This window comes from Octopus sinensis, linkage group LG10 (assembly GCF_006345805.1).
Source record: "Octopus sinensis linkage group LG10, ASM634580v1, whole genome shotgun sequence".
Classification (NCBI taxonomy): domain Eukaryota; kingdom Metazoa; phylum Mollusca; class Cephalopoda; order Octopoda; family Octopodidae; genus Octopus; species Octopus sinensis.
The window spans coordinates 89,515,228-89,529,684 of NC_043006.1; the positions used below are offsets into that span (position 1 = coordinate 89,515,228).

At 35.4% G+C, this 14,457-nt stretch overlaps 1 protein-coding gene across 2 annotated transcripts in view; it reads right to left on the reverse strand.

Moving 5' to 3' along the window:
• LOC115216561 (THUMP domain-containing protein 3-like) overlaps positions 1–14,457 on the reverse strand; it is a 419,115-nt gene that overhangs the window by 349,256 nt on the left and 55,402 nt on the right. The window lies entirely within an intron of this gene.

Sequence of the window (14,457 nt, forward strand, 5' to 3'; positions counted from 1 at the left end):
CTGCCTGCATCTGTGTCTCCTGTCGTGAGGTAGGTTCATCTGGGACCCCCGACAAGAAGAGATCCAGTTTAGTTTTAAAGAAACACAGTGGTCGACATTAGGAAGGGCATCCAATAATAGAAACCATGCCAAAGCTGACATGAAGCATGATGCAACCCTGCGGCTGACTGGATTTTGTCAGACCATCCAACTCTCACCAGCAAGGAAGATAAATGTTAAATGATAATGACGAGGATGATGATGAGATATCTATGCATACATACAAAATAAAGTTGTATGCAATTTCCATTCACAAAATATTGTTCAGAAAGCATTATTCAGTCTGAATCTTGCCTAAAGTGTTTGCTGTGCAATAGGATTGAACCGGGAACCATACAGAAACAATCTTCTAAATTCTATGGCCATAAAAATTTATAAAATTTTTCCTTTAAATAAGAATCTCTAAAAGTAAGACTTTTTACTAATCAAAGTAAATCTAAAACTAATAATAAGCAAATATTTCTGAAATATTTCTTTTCTTACATCGAATTACTTTTCTTGCAGTTTGATAAACCTTAACCTCTTTAGTTAATTATGACACAGCAAAATTATAAAATCTGGCAGCCACATTCATTAATTAGCTATTTAGGCCTATTAAGGTAGACTTTAAGTCCGGAACTTTCTTATTGATGTTTCAGCAAAGTGGCTTGTTATTGCAGTTATTGTTGTTGCTGTTATTGTAATGGTAAATGTGACTTGTTATTGCAATTCTGGTAATAAAGGTGATAATTACAATTATTTCTGAGAGTTCAACCTCAACACCATCACTGCCACCACCACCACAGCCATTATTGTACCACAACCACCATTGCTGCCACCAACCATCACTAACATCGGCACCATTACCAACAGAACACTACTATTTCTGTTATCATCACCATCACCATCACTAACTTAACCTCTACTATTGTCATCACACCACTATTTCTATCACCACTATCTCTACCACCACACACCACAATCACCATCCCCACCCCCATCATCATCATCATTTCTGTAACCATCACTTCATCTCTAGAAGAATAATTCTCACGACTGTCTCCTTCTCCTTTTCTTTCACCTCCCAAAACTAATTGTAAGGATTTTGATATAAGAAAAAAAAAATTGTAAACAGAAAACTGAAATGTTGTCTTTGAATAAATGAAAACCTACTGCATGGGCATTGCAAAAATTGCCTTTGTCTAACATATGCCCCACCTGAATATTTAGTGGAGATGGTCACTGATGGAACAACTTGAAGAATAGGTCTTCTAAACCAATGCTGACCAGCAACTAAACAACTGCAGACTAAAATAAAAATAAAAAAAAAGAAACCTTCTCAATGTAACTTTATCTTCAAAATATTATTTTGAGAGCAAAGTCAATATTTTTAAAGTGTTAGCATGCTGGGCAAAATGCTTAGCGGTATTTTGTCTGTCTTTATGTTCTGAGTTCACATTCCACGAAGGTCAACTTTGCCTTTCATCCTTTTGGGGTTGATAAATTAAGTACCAGTTGTGTACTCGGGTTGATCTAATCGATTGGCCCCTCACCCAAAATTTTGGGCCTTGTGCCTAGAGTAGAAAAGAATATTTTTAATGCTTACATTACTAATATAGAGTGAATACAAAAGTTGTTGGCTAGACTCATATGCAGAGAAATTGTCTTGCACGATAACAAAGTTTTATCTGGTGATGGATGAAATCAGTAGTAATGAAATAGACAGTCTCTGTAAGTTATCACCAAGAATTTCCAAGGCTAATCAATAATGGTGACCCACAACTAGTTTTTTATTATCTTTACCAAATGAAAAGGAAGTGATGTAAAGAGTAAATTCATACACGCGTCTGAAATCTCATGCTCTCTCTCTCTCTCCATAAATCCAACAGTTTCCAACATAAACTACAAACCTACCTTGAACCTTTTAAACCATTCCCAAACACATTTATTGAAGCACATAAAACAAAGACTGCTCATAAGGTAAACAACCACACACATAGCAAATTACTAACCAATAACATAACCAAAATATATAAGAAAACAAACCCCACCATTTATAATTTAATCAATGTTGAGGCAAAAAATTTCACTATAAAGCTACAAATCAATGACAGAATGACTCATTCCATGACATCCTTTTGTAAGATCATAAAGACAATTTTACACAAAACCCTTACTGTAGATTGATAATTCCTACAAAAAGTGAAATAGGTAATCTATATTAACATCATATAACACATCAAAGCCTCCTCAAATCTTACTCACTGGATATGTAGCAGTGCAACTATTAAATGGTTTAAGAAAATTGAAGAAAATCCCAAATGCAAATTTATCCAATTTGACATGATGGAGTTTTACCCTTCAATCTTGAAAACCTTGCTCCAAAAGGCACTTGAGTTTAGTAAAGCATATGTTACCATAACTAATACTGGTATAGATATAAATATGAATGCAAGGAAGTCATTAATTTTCATGATAATCCCTACTAGGTAAAAAAGAATAGGGATGAACTATTTGATGTCTTGATGGAGAGCTATGATGGTGCAGAAATAATAGGTCTAGATATCCTTAAAAAGGGAATAAAAGCTGACATAGGATTATATAGGGACAATGACTTAGGAGTGATGCAGATCAAAAATGGACACGATATGAGTAGGATATGGAAAAAATTAAGGAGAATATATTTTTCTTTCTCTAGTTTCAGCTCAGAGCTGTGGCCATGCTGATGCCCCGCTGTTAAGGATATTTACGCAACTAAATCTAAGAACCACAATACTAATCTTAAAGAAGTCAATTTCTTAGGTGTTAACAAAAACCTTAGTACAAACAAATTTAAACCATACCACAAACCAAATGAGGATACCTCATACATTGACATAAATTCCAACCACCCACTGTCAATCATAAAACAATTAGGTAATGACATTAGCAAGCACATTTCTAATCTATCCTCTGATAAAATCACTATAACACTGCATTAGAAAGGACCATGATCGAATGCCATGCATCCACTTCCAAGTAAGTTTTATCTTAATAATTATGATGCGCACTCTTAACTTTACTTTTCTTCTTCTGTCTGTCTCTCTCACTCTCTGCACCTATGAATTTTTCCTTTTTTTTCTTTTTTCTTTTATTTTTATTTGTCCTTTTGCTCTATACAACTTGTTGATCTTGTTACAGTCAACCATTGTTCTTGTTTCAAGGCTGTACAAGACAGCCATCAGCAGTTCCGTAAGCACTGTTATGATATAATTTTATGCACAGTTAAGCAGATGTCATTAAACTCTTTGATAAAGTCACAGAATGACATTTCTCATGGCACCAACAAACAAAACAGAAAAGGCGTTGCCTCAGAGGATGGATAGGGAGATGTGCTCAAACAGCCATTCTCACTCATAGGGCTTGCCCTTGCAGACAGCAATCTCCACTCTGATAGCAGGGAACAGGGATATGGTCCGGGGATGGGGGGGGGGAAAGAATGTTGGGGGTCTCAAATGTCACAAGCTTAGCCATAAATTGTTGGTGAGTGATCAATATCTTGACAGTTTGTTTTTCTCAGCCTGATAAACAATGGAGGCTGGGATGGTGGTTGACAACACCAAGTTGCCTCTGGAAATGTTACAATATGTGGCATCCCAGGTGAGGTGCCTACTACCAAAGAATTTGAAAATTGTAATACTGTCCAACCTTTTACCATCCCCTCGGTCTAACTCCACTGGCTCAAGCTGGGCAGGGAATCCTGTGATGTCAAAGCTCTGCTTTAGGATCTTGTTAAGGTAGGATAGCAGGGAAGACAGCCAGCACTATGATGGCAGGGCAGTGGGTAGGGGCTGAAAGAATCCACAGAGGATCTGCAGTGGCATTTATGAGGCTCATGGATCTGGAGACCACACCATAGGGAAAGGCCAATACAAAGGTAGTCACTATCCCTGAAGAAAAGGAAAATCTGTTTTGATAGGTAACCTGAATGAAGCAAAGTTAAGGGACTCACTCACTCAGGAACACAACATTTGTCATAAGTAATCCAGCATCTTAATCTTCCTGTCATTTGAGTTTGATAATTAGAATCACTGCCAGCAACTAAAGAGTATTGGGCAATAAGAACAGAATAACAAACAGCAATTCTAAGACAACAGTAAGCAAAATAAAAAGCAATTCTAGGACAACAGCTAGCAAGTACAGGATGACAGCAAGCAACTATTGGGCAATACAAAGCATGTATATGATAACAATAAGCAAATGAAGGCTACCAGAAAGCAACTACCAGACAAATAGACTTTTTTGAAGTGAGGTAGGTGAGGTGCTGTAGTGCAACAGAGACAGGAAATTTAAGAAAAAAGAAGGAAGCTGTAGAGGGTGTATGAGAAGAAAAATGTTAAATCAGTCAATATAATTTTTAAGAACAGTATAATAAGCGATTCTATAGAAGTTAGAAAGCAAAATGTTAGCCATATATAGATGTATGGCTAATTTTTTTCCTTTTTTATGCAATACACACACACACATGGTGAGACAGAGACATAGACAGAGAAAAAAGAAATTAGTGGAGAAGTCTAAAAGAAAGAAATCATTATTGAATAATCTCCTAAATACAATTGAGTTATATGTTCCAAAGAAAACTTTGCATATTTTTCCATTGCAAGTAAGTGGATCTAGCAAAGATTGCACAGATAGAAGAGAATTAATTGCCATTCACAACTAATCTCTTCTATATTGACTTTACTTAGTATGAAGAAAGAATGCAGTCAATTATATAACTATTTAATCACTTTTTCCTGTAAAAGAACCAGTAGACTTTATAACATTTCACATTGATATTGAGGTTGGAATTCTAATATAGATTGTGTTTTTATTTTTTTTCTATTTTGTGTTCTAAGTAGGATCAAAAGATCTATATTTGATGAAGTGTGAGGAAACAGGAAATGAGAGGTTGTGGCATTCATGCCCTTTCCAGACAAGCAGCTTTCTGAAGAAGCATGCACATGCAGAACTCACTGAGTCATGGCTAAAGGCTTCGGGTGATTAAAGGAAGTATGCTTTGCTAATTGTGCATAGAAAGGTCGATGCTAAAATGATGATGTGTGGCAAGAAGTTTGCTTCCCATCTGCATGGTTTCAGATTCAGCCTCACTGGGTGGCACCTTGGGTGTCTTCTACTATAAACAGAGACTAACCAAAGCTTTGTAAGTGAATTTGGTCGATGGAAAGTGAAAGAAACCCATTGTGTATATATATGTGTGTGGGGGGGTGTATGTATGTGTGTGTCTTTGTGTCTAGGTCTGTCCCCCACCACCAACACTTGACAACTGGTGTTGGTGTGTTTATGTCCCTGTAACATAGCAGTTCAGTAGGTGAGATTGATAAAATAAGCACCAGTCTTTAAAAAATAACTTCTGGGGCCAGTTCATTCAAGTAAAAATCTTCAAGGCTCCACCATGGTCACAGTCTGTATCAGCCTTTTTTTACCAAACCGCTAAGTTACAGGGATGTTGTCAAGCAATGTTGGTGGGGGGACAAATACAGACACACACACCCAAAATATATATATATATAATATATATATATATATATATATAATATATATATATATATACGATGAGCTTCTTTCAGTTTCTGTCTGCCAAATCCACTCACAAAGCTTTGGTCAGCTCGTGGCTGTAGTAGAAGACACTTGCCCAAGGTGCCAAATTTTTGGGTACTATTTATTTTCCATTACATGTGTTTCATTTTCTATTAGGAATCACAAAGCTTCATTGTGATGCCTATTAGAAAATGAAACACATGTAATGGAGAATAAATAATACCAACGTTTTCCCATTTTCTTTATTCAACAACTCTGCAAATAATATTTCCATAATCTCAATTTCAATATGTGCTTTGATTTACATACAACAATAATAATGGATACATATTGATTGTAATAATGGAGTAAGCAGATGTATTTTGAGAGAAAACAGCTGGGATTTACCCTAAACACCTATGGCTCAGTGGTTAGAATTTTGGACTCACAATCAAGAGGTAGTGAGTTTGATTCCTGAATCAAGCTGTGTGTTGGCTTCTTGAGCAAGACATATTACTTTTCATGTTGCTCCAGTTCATTCAGCTGTAGCAGTGAGCTGTAACCAAGCTGAAGTGGACTTTACCTTCCCTTAGATAACATTGGTGGTTTGGAGAGGAGAGGCTGGTAGTACGGACAACTGCTGGTCTTCCATAAAAACCTTGCCTGGACTTGTGCCTTGGATGGAAACTTTCTAAGTACAATTCCATGGTCATTCATGACCGAAGAGGCTCTTTCCCTTTTACCATGGCACTGGCTGGGACATTTTTCCCCAGGGAAATTTCTCAAAGAAATTTGCATGTTAAAAAAAAATTGTCATTATTCCACAAAAATCTCATTTTTCTGCACAGAAGTATAAATGTACTATAGTGTAGGTGAAAATATTAACAAAAAAAATTTTTTAATACTCTAAACAAAAAATGAAAAGCTTTGCAATGAACTAACACGTGGCTCATAAGCATGTCAAAATTTTAAAAAGTATAGTGAAGAAAAATGGTGTCTTACACATGGTACACAAACATTCTGTCTGTCTGTGTGTGTGTGTGTGTTTTGTGTGTAATGGTTTTTAGTTCCTGCCTTTTTTTTATTGAAGCTGCTGCATGAATATGCTTACAGTACATGTATTTGTTTTTTCTCATTTTTTTTTTCTTTTCTTTGTGTTCTTCCTCTGTGAAGTCTACACTCAAAAGCTAAAGAATAACAGAAATGGAAAAGGAAGAACTCACAAAGTAAAAACCTTTTGGCATTAGATAAGACTGCAAAATCTCAATATGGAATCATTTAGGTATTGTTTTACATTTCCAATAACTATATAAATATATAAATAAAATAAAAATGGAACAGCTGAAACATTCCACACAAATTGTCATTAAACGTAGATGATGATGAGAGAGAGAGAGTCTAGGTTATTTAGTGCAAAGAAATATTATTTCCAAATATAGCACAACAGCCCATTTGTATAAGAAATTTCTTTGTTTTTTCTCTTACTCTTCTGATAAAAATCAAACTTTGAAATATGAAGTTTGGAAGATCCAAAAGATAAAACGAATATGGTAGAAAATATATAAAATGTTTAATTTGTAAAAAACAAAGTATTTATTTATAATCTTCTGAAAGAACACTGCTAAAAGTAAAAATGTTGATTTGATGAATAGAGAAATTATTTTAAAAGTAAAATAAAAAATAAAACTGTAAACTATTTAAATCATATTTTGAAATATAAAAGTGCATCAGATTCTTCTTGAATAATCTAAGAAAAAATAAGGAAAAAAAAATCCAAGACTTCAAATAAAGGATAGAAAGTGGGAGCCATTGAAGTCATATCTCTTTAGTTGTGTCACTAATGTTCTCATGAAAGGCATCAATGCCACATAATCTCATTAATTCTTGTCTATAAATATCTTGCATGGAGCAAGTCTTTCTACTTTTCAAGACAGCCTACTATTTTCTTTTAATTTAATGTGGGCTACTTTCTAATTTAAAATTTCTAATTGTCAGCAAAGGAAATCTTTTCTGATACAACCTGCAACTTTACAAGCATTTACTGAAATTGATCTGGCAAGCTGAGTGTCCCTTACAAGTTTCATTTACATCACCCACTTGTCCACCCAACCTACTCCTCCACCTTTTATTATCCTTGTTCTATCTAACATCCCCTCCTCCCTGGCTTTGCCTTAACTATTATTCCTTATCCTTCCTCCCCAAAATATCAGCTCTCAGGAATCCTCTTCTTGTTCATGTCTTTGATCTGTAACAATTTCAATGAATGGCTTTAACTCACGGGCCTCAGAGGGTAAGCAGAGACCATGCACACTGCCCCTACCTCCAGATTTATCAAGGGAAAAAAAAATTATAAATAAATTATAATAGGCACTGGAGTGGCTGTGTGGTAAGTAGCTCATTTACCAACCACATGGTTCTGGGTTCATTCCTACTGCATGGCACCTTGGGCAAATGTCTTCTATTATAGCCTTGGGCCAACCAAAGCCTTGTGAGTGGATTTGGTAGATGGAAACTGAAAGAAGCCCGTCGTATATATGTATGTGTGTGTATGTTTGTGTGTCTGTGCTTGTCCCCCCAACATCACTTGACAACCGATGCTGGTGTGTTTGCATCCCTGTAACTTAGCGGTTTGGCAAAAGAGACCGATAGAATATGTACTAGGCTTACAAAGAAAAAGTCCTGGGGTCGATTTGCTCGACTAAAGATGGTGCTCCAGCATGGCCGCAGTCAAATGACTGAAACAAGTAAAAGCGTATATGAGGAGTTGTACCTGTCTAAAAAAGGCTCCTGAAGAAGTAATATGCATCCTTCAGTTTAAAAAATATGAGAATAAGATTTGGAAGTTGGTATATTTATTTTCAGGTTGAGAGCCATGATTTGGCATAAATTAATGATGGCAATGACATGGTAGATACTACACAACAAACCATATTATTCTTCTTATAACAACCTAAGACATAGTCTATGAAACAACTGCAGCTGTAGTGCACCTGCAGTTACAATGGTTATTTCTGCGGGGGAAAAAATAACATTGGAGTGTTCTTATTAAATTGTATATAAATTTAAAATTACATTTACTTGTCTCTGTCACTCTTTCTACATAACTAATAATTAAAAAAAAAAACTTCTTCCTAATGAAATGCAGCATACATCATAGAGCTTTCCTAACTTTCTCTTTGCCAAAATATTTTCTTTTTTCTTTCTTTCCTTAATGAAATGATATAGTACAATTGATAAAGCCTTAGTTGTTTTGTACTGAAGAGAATCGCAATAGCAGTTATACAATGAATATTAAAGGACTTTATAGTTGAAACAAAGAAGAAGAGAAAATTAAATAAAATAAATGCATCCAAATTATATGATATACTACTTTCCATCAAACTTAAATTTGCTCCAGAAAAAAAAATAAGAAAGAAAGAACAGTTAGTTGTGGCATGATGTCTTTCCCTTAACAACCAATGAACCGATACAATTATTTTTTTGTAATATAATTATAAGTGTTATTCTCCTGTGCCTCATTGCAAGGAAATACCATCTGTTAATTTTCTACAGGCTTTCCTTTAATGAGAGATAGGCTTCTTAGAGTGAAAAACAGATTTCTATGCTACAGGTTTTTACCACATCATGTGAGAGATATCAATCATTTCAAATAGACAACAATAAACAAAAGATTACACGAATCTACTTAATATTTTTTATGGGTTAATAATCGTTTTGAAACAGTATTATCGAGAAAGGAAAAAACATAAGCCTGAAGCATAGCATTATAAATGCAACAATAAAAAATCATTTTTTTTTTTTTTGTTATCACCGAGACAGAGAGAAATACTTAAAGTAATCAAGTAATCAAACCACGAAATTCTGAAATATACAGAAATGGTAGAAGCCAGATTGAAAACTGGCAATAAATAAATAAAACAAGAAATAAAAAGATGAAGAAAAACAGGAAAATGAAACAAATAAAAATAATGAAAATTAAAGTCCACAGTAAAGAAAGTATTGTTAAGAAATCTGAAAAGAATACAGCTTCAATAGAAAGAGGAAAGGAAAAGGTAGAAAGGTAAAACAAGAGCAATGCAGCTTGAAAAAGATGTTTGGAAGATAATAAAAGTTCCACTTCATAGTAATTTGTGTTGCACTTAGATATTAGCTCAGTAAGTCAAAAGTACTGAGCTAAAAATCTGAGATTGTTTTTCTCTACAGAACTCTATCTGACCAAATGAGACTGAATGAAAAAAAAAAAAGTCTGGTTAAAAGATATTTTCTAGTTATATTTTACGGTTGGAGGAATCACATAAACCAGAACTCTTTTCGTGATAGGGCATCTTCAAATCAATATATTGGGTAGAGTGAATATTTCAATCAGTTTAACACCACTGATTGGCCTGTGGGTACCCTAAGTGGAACCCAACTCAGTTGCAAGCATTCAAGCAAGGTCTCTGGTTTGAGAAGACCTTCTTCCTTCCATCATTCCCACCAGTCTTGGAGATCCTTTACGGAATCCTAAGCTCTACCCTCTCTCCAGACTAAATGAAGAATCTTCACAAGCAAACTTATCAAAAATGAACAAATTTAACTCTTTTCAATACCAATCCACTTGAAACTACTTTTAGTTCATTTTAAAGTTTTGCACTCGCATTAATTCTTCCTATCATATTTTAGTGTTAGAATCTCTTTGTTAAATTATGTTCCAAATAGTAACTTATTAATTACAAAATATTTATGTAGGTACTGATGTACTGAATGACAGATGCAAACAATTCTCAATGAATTCAAACTTGCTTCCTACTTGGAGAATGGAAAACAAAATCTAGCTGCAATTCTTAGTGACTTTCCAAAGTAAAATAAAAAAAGAAGGTATTTTCAAGAAATAAGAACTAATTTCAATGAAAATTTAATTTTTATGCTTAATTGAGAAAATAACATGTTAGTTATTTAACTAATTTCTTGATTTTCTCAACATAAATAAATAAAAAACCCTAGACATTGTATTTCATTTGAAATATAGCACAATTACTGTAGCACAGTGGTTTTTAACAGGAGTGTAGCTCCCTTAAAAGTATTATGAGCTCACAGGGAGCATTATGTGCTTGGTGTTTTGAGGAAAGGAATCATGATTTTCTTAGAAATAAAATATTTAAAGGAAATGTAACATTTCTATTTTAAGCATATTAAGAAAATCTTTACCAAGATTAAAACCCAAATCAAAATGTTATCAGTGAGCAGAAGCATTACTAATGGTCCAGAAAGATTTCATTACATAAGGCCTTGCGAGTCTTCAAAATTTACCATAGTCACATTAATATCTAAAAAGTGACACAAATTGGATGGGTTAATAGTAAACTCTAATGGGATAATATACCCTAATGCAAAACCAGTTTCTGTTGGATAAGGGTAATCTACTGATTAAGATAATCTACTGTGTTTATTGTTTTACTTTTGGAAATTCTGTGACAGGGGATCTTTTCCTTTTGAACGGCACTTTTCAACACAATTTCTAGTTAACTAAACACTTTTAAACTTCGTATACTGGTAGAATGTGTTTATAAAACATCATTTTTTCTTGGCTTTATTGAGAAAATTCTATATGTTGTAACATATTTTGTCTTCAATTTTGAGCATTTTGGCAATTTTAACCAATCACTGACCTCCATTTACGTAAATAACATTCTGTGCATTCTGTCCCTCCTTTAAGAAACAGATTGGGTTTATTTACATTTGTCAAGAAAAAAGATACCTTTCCCCCACCCCTAACCCTAAATCTAAAATAGATTGAAATGCAATAGATTGATACTAGGGTTACAAATATGGGTGACAATTTCATACGACACTGCTACTGAAAATGGGATTTTTTTTCTAGCGGTGTCAAATGAAAATGTCACCCATAATTATGGCCCTAGTATCGATCTATTGCATTTCAATCTATTTTAGAGTTAGGGTTAGTTAGGGTTAGGGGTTGAGGAAGGGTATCTTTTTTTCTTCACAAATGTAAATAAACCCAATCTGTTTCTTAAAGGGGGGACATATTCATTATGCACAGAATGTTATTTACCTAAATGGAGGTCAGCGATTGGTTAAAATTGCCGAAATGCTCGAAATTAAAGACGAAATATGTTACAACATATAGAATTTTCTCAATAAAGCCAAGAGAAAATGATGTTTTATAAACACATTCTACCAGTATACGAAGTTTAAAACTTTTTAGTTACCTAGAAATTATGTTACAAAGTGCTGTTCAAAATGAAAAGATCCGTGACAGGAATATTTGTAACTAGCAGTATCGCCCGGCATTGCTCGGGTTTGTAAGGGAAATAACTATATAAGCATTTTTAGAGAGTTATAGCAAAAAAATAGCAAAAAAATGCATTAAAAATGGAAAAAAAATTATGGTAAATTTTTTTTTAAATCGTTGACTCATCATTACTTATATAATAGCGAAAAAAATGCATTAAAATGGAAAAAGTGATGGTAAATTTTTTTTTAAATAGTAGACTCATCATAAACGCGTGCTAATACCCAGAAGGGCTTGATATGAATCACGACTATAAGATACCCGGTTTTGGTTAAACTGCACCGCAAAATGTGGGAGTAGTTAGGAATCTAAATCGTAGGAGACAGACACACAACCTCTCTTTTATATATAAAGACTAGCAGTATCGCCCGGCGTTGCTCGGGTTTGTAAGGGAAATAACTATATAAGCATTTTTAGAGAGTTATAGCAAAAAAATAGCAAAGAAATGCATTAAAAATGGAATAAAAAATGTTGGTAATTTTTTTTTTAATCGTTGACTCATCGTAGGCATTTTTAGAGAGTTACTTCCCTTATATAATAGCCAAAAAATGCATTAAAATGGAAAAAATGATGGTAAATTTTTTTTAAATCGTAGACTCATCGTAGATGCGCGCTAATACCCAGAAGGGCTCAATATGAATCACGACTATAAGATACCCGGTTTTGGTTAAACTGCACCGCAAAATGTGGGAGTAGTTAGGAATCTAAATCGTAGGAGGCAGACACACAACCTCTCTTTTATATATAAAGACTAGCAGTATCGCCCGGCGTTGCTCGGGTTTGTAAGGGAAATAACTATATAAGCATTTTTAGAGAGTTATAGCAAAAAAATAGCAAAGAAATGCATTAAAAATGGAATAAAAAATGTTGGTAATTTTTTTTTTAAATCGTTGACTCATCGTAGGCATTTTTAGAGAGTTACTTCCCTTATATAATAGCCAAAAAATGCATTAAAATGGAAAAAATGATGGTAAATTTCTTTTAAATCGTAGACTCATCGTAGATGCGCGCTAATACCCAGAAGGGCTCAATATGAATCACGACTATAAGATACCCGGTTTTGGTTAAACTGCACCGCAAAATGTGGGAGTAGTTAGGAATCTAAATCGTAGGAGACAGACACACAACTTCACTTTTATATATAAAGATTTGTGCAACAACTAAAACATTCGGTTGTGCAAATTGTTTGCACAGGAAACCTGCCCTGTGTGGCGGTTTTTGCTGTTTTTGTGGATCTGTTTCAGCTTTTTTAGCGATTTCTGTTTTGGCGACTTCAAGCCATGAAGTCGTTGTTCTAAAAGAACGCTGGTCTCCTTGACAACGCTTTACGACGTTGATTTCCCTACCCTGCCTTCCCCACAGCTTCACGAGGGAGGGAAGAAGGGGAGGAGCTACACAGGTGCAGGTGCGAGCATGAACGCCAACACCGCCACCGACACACAAAAAAATTGGAAGAACCCAGACGACAGCTTCAGCCACCACCACCACCACCACGACCAACACCATCACCACTACCACCATGACCACCACCACCACTACGCCCATGACCATCACCACCACCATCATCACCACGACCACCACCACCACCATCATCACTACTCCCACCACCCCCACCACCACTACAAACACGACGACCACCACGACCATGACCACCATCACCACTACCAGCACCACCGCTGCGACTACCACCGCCTCCACACTATGCCTCTGCTCTCTCCTTTTGGCTACTAAATCCATTACCATATTTCACAAGTACCATCGCCATACAATATTGCCTTCAAAAGTTTGTGTTTGGATAATATTTTTTAAGTAAAAGTTGTGCAACAACTATAACATTCGGTTGTGCAAATTATTTGCACAGGAAACCTTCCCTGTGTGGCGTGTTTCCCGATTTTGTAGAATTTGCTTTCGGGCTTTCTTAGCCATTTCTGTTTTGGTGTCTTCAAGCCATGAAGTCGTTGTTCTAAAAGAACGCTGGTCTCCTTGACAACGCTTTACGACGTTGATTTCCTTACACTCCCTTCCCCACAGCTTCACGAGGGAGGGAAGAAGGGGGAGAAGCAACACAGGTGCAGGTGTGAGCCCTTTATTTAAAAAATATGCGTTAAAATGGAAAAAAATTATGGTAAATTATTTCGTAGACGCGCGCTAATACCCAGACGGGCTCGATATGAATCACGACTATAAGATACCCGAATTTGGTTAAACTGCACCGCAAAATGTGGGAGTAGTTAGGAATCTAAATCGTAGGAGACAGATACTCACACAACTTCATTTTTATATATATAGACTAGCAGTATCGCCCGGCGTTGCTCGGGTTTGTAAGGGAAATAACTATATAAGCATTTTTAGAGACTTACTTCCCTTATAGATGCCAATTCGGGCTTTCTTAGCCATTTCTGTTTTGGTGTCTTCAAGCCATGAAGTCGTTGTTCTAAAAGAACGCTGGTCTCCTCGACAACGCATTACGACGTTGATTTCCTTAAACTCCCTTCCCCACAGCTTCACGAGGGAGGGAAGAAGGGGGAGAAGCAAACACAGGTGCAGGTGTTTGAGCGTGGACGCCAACTCCGCCGCCATCGACACAC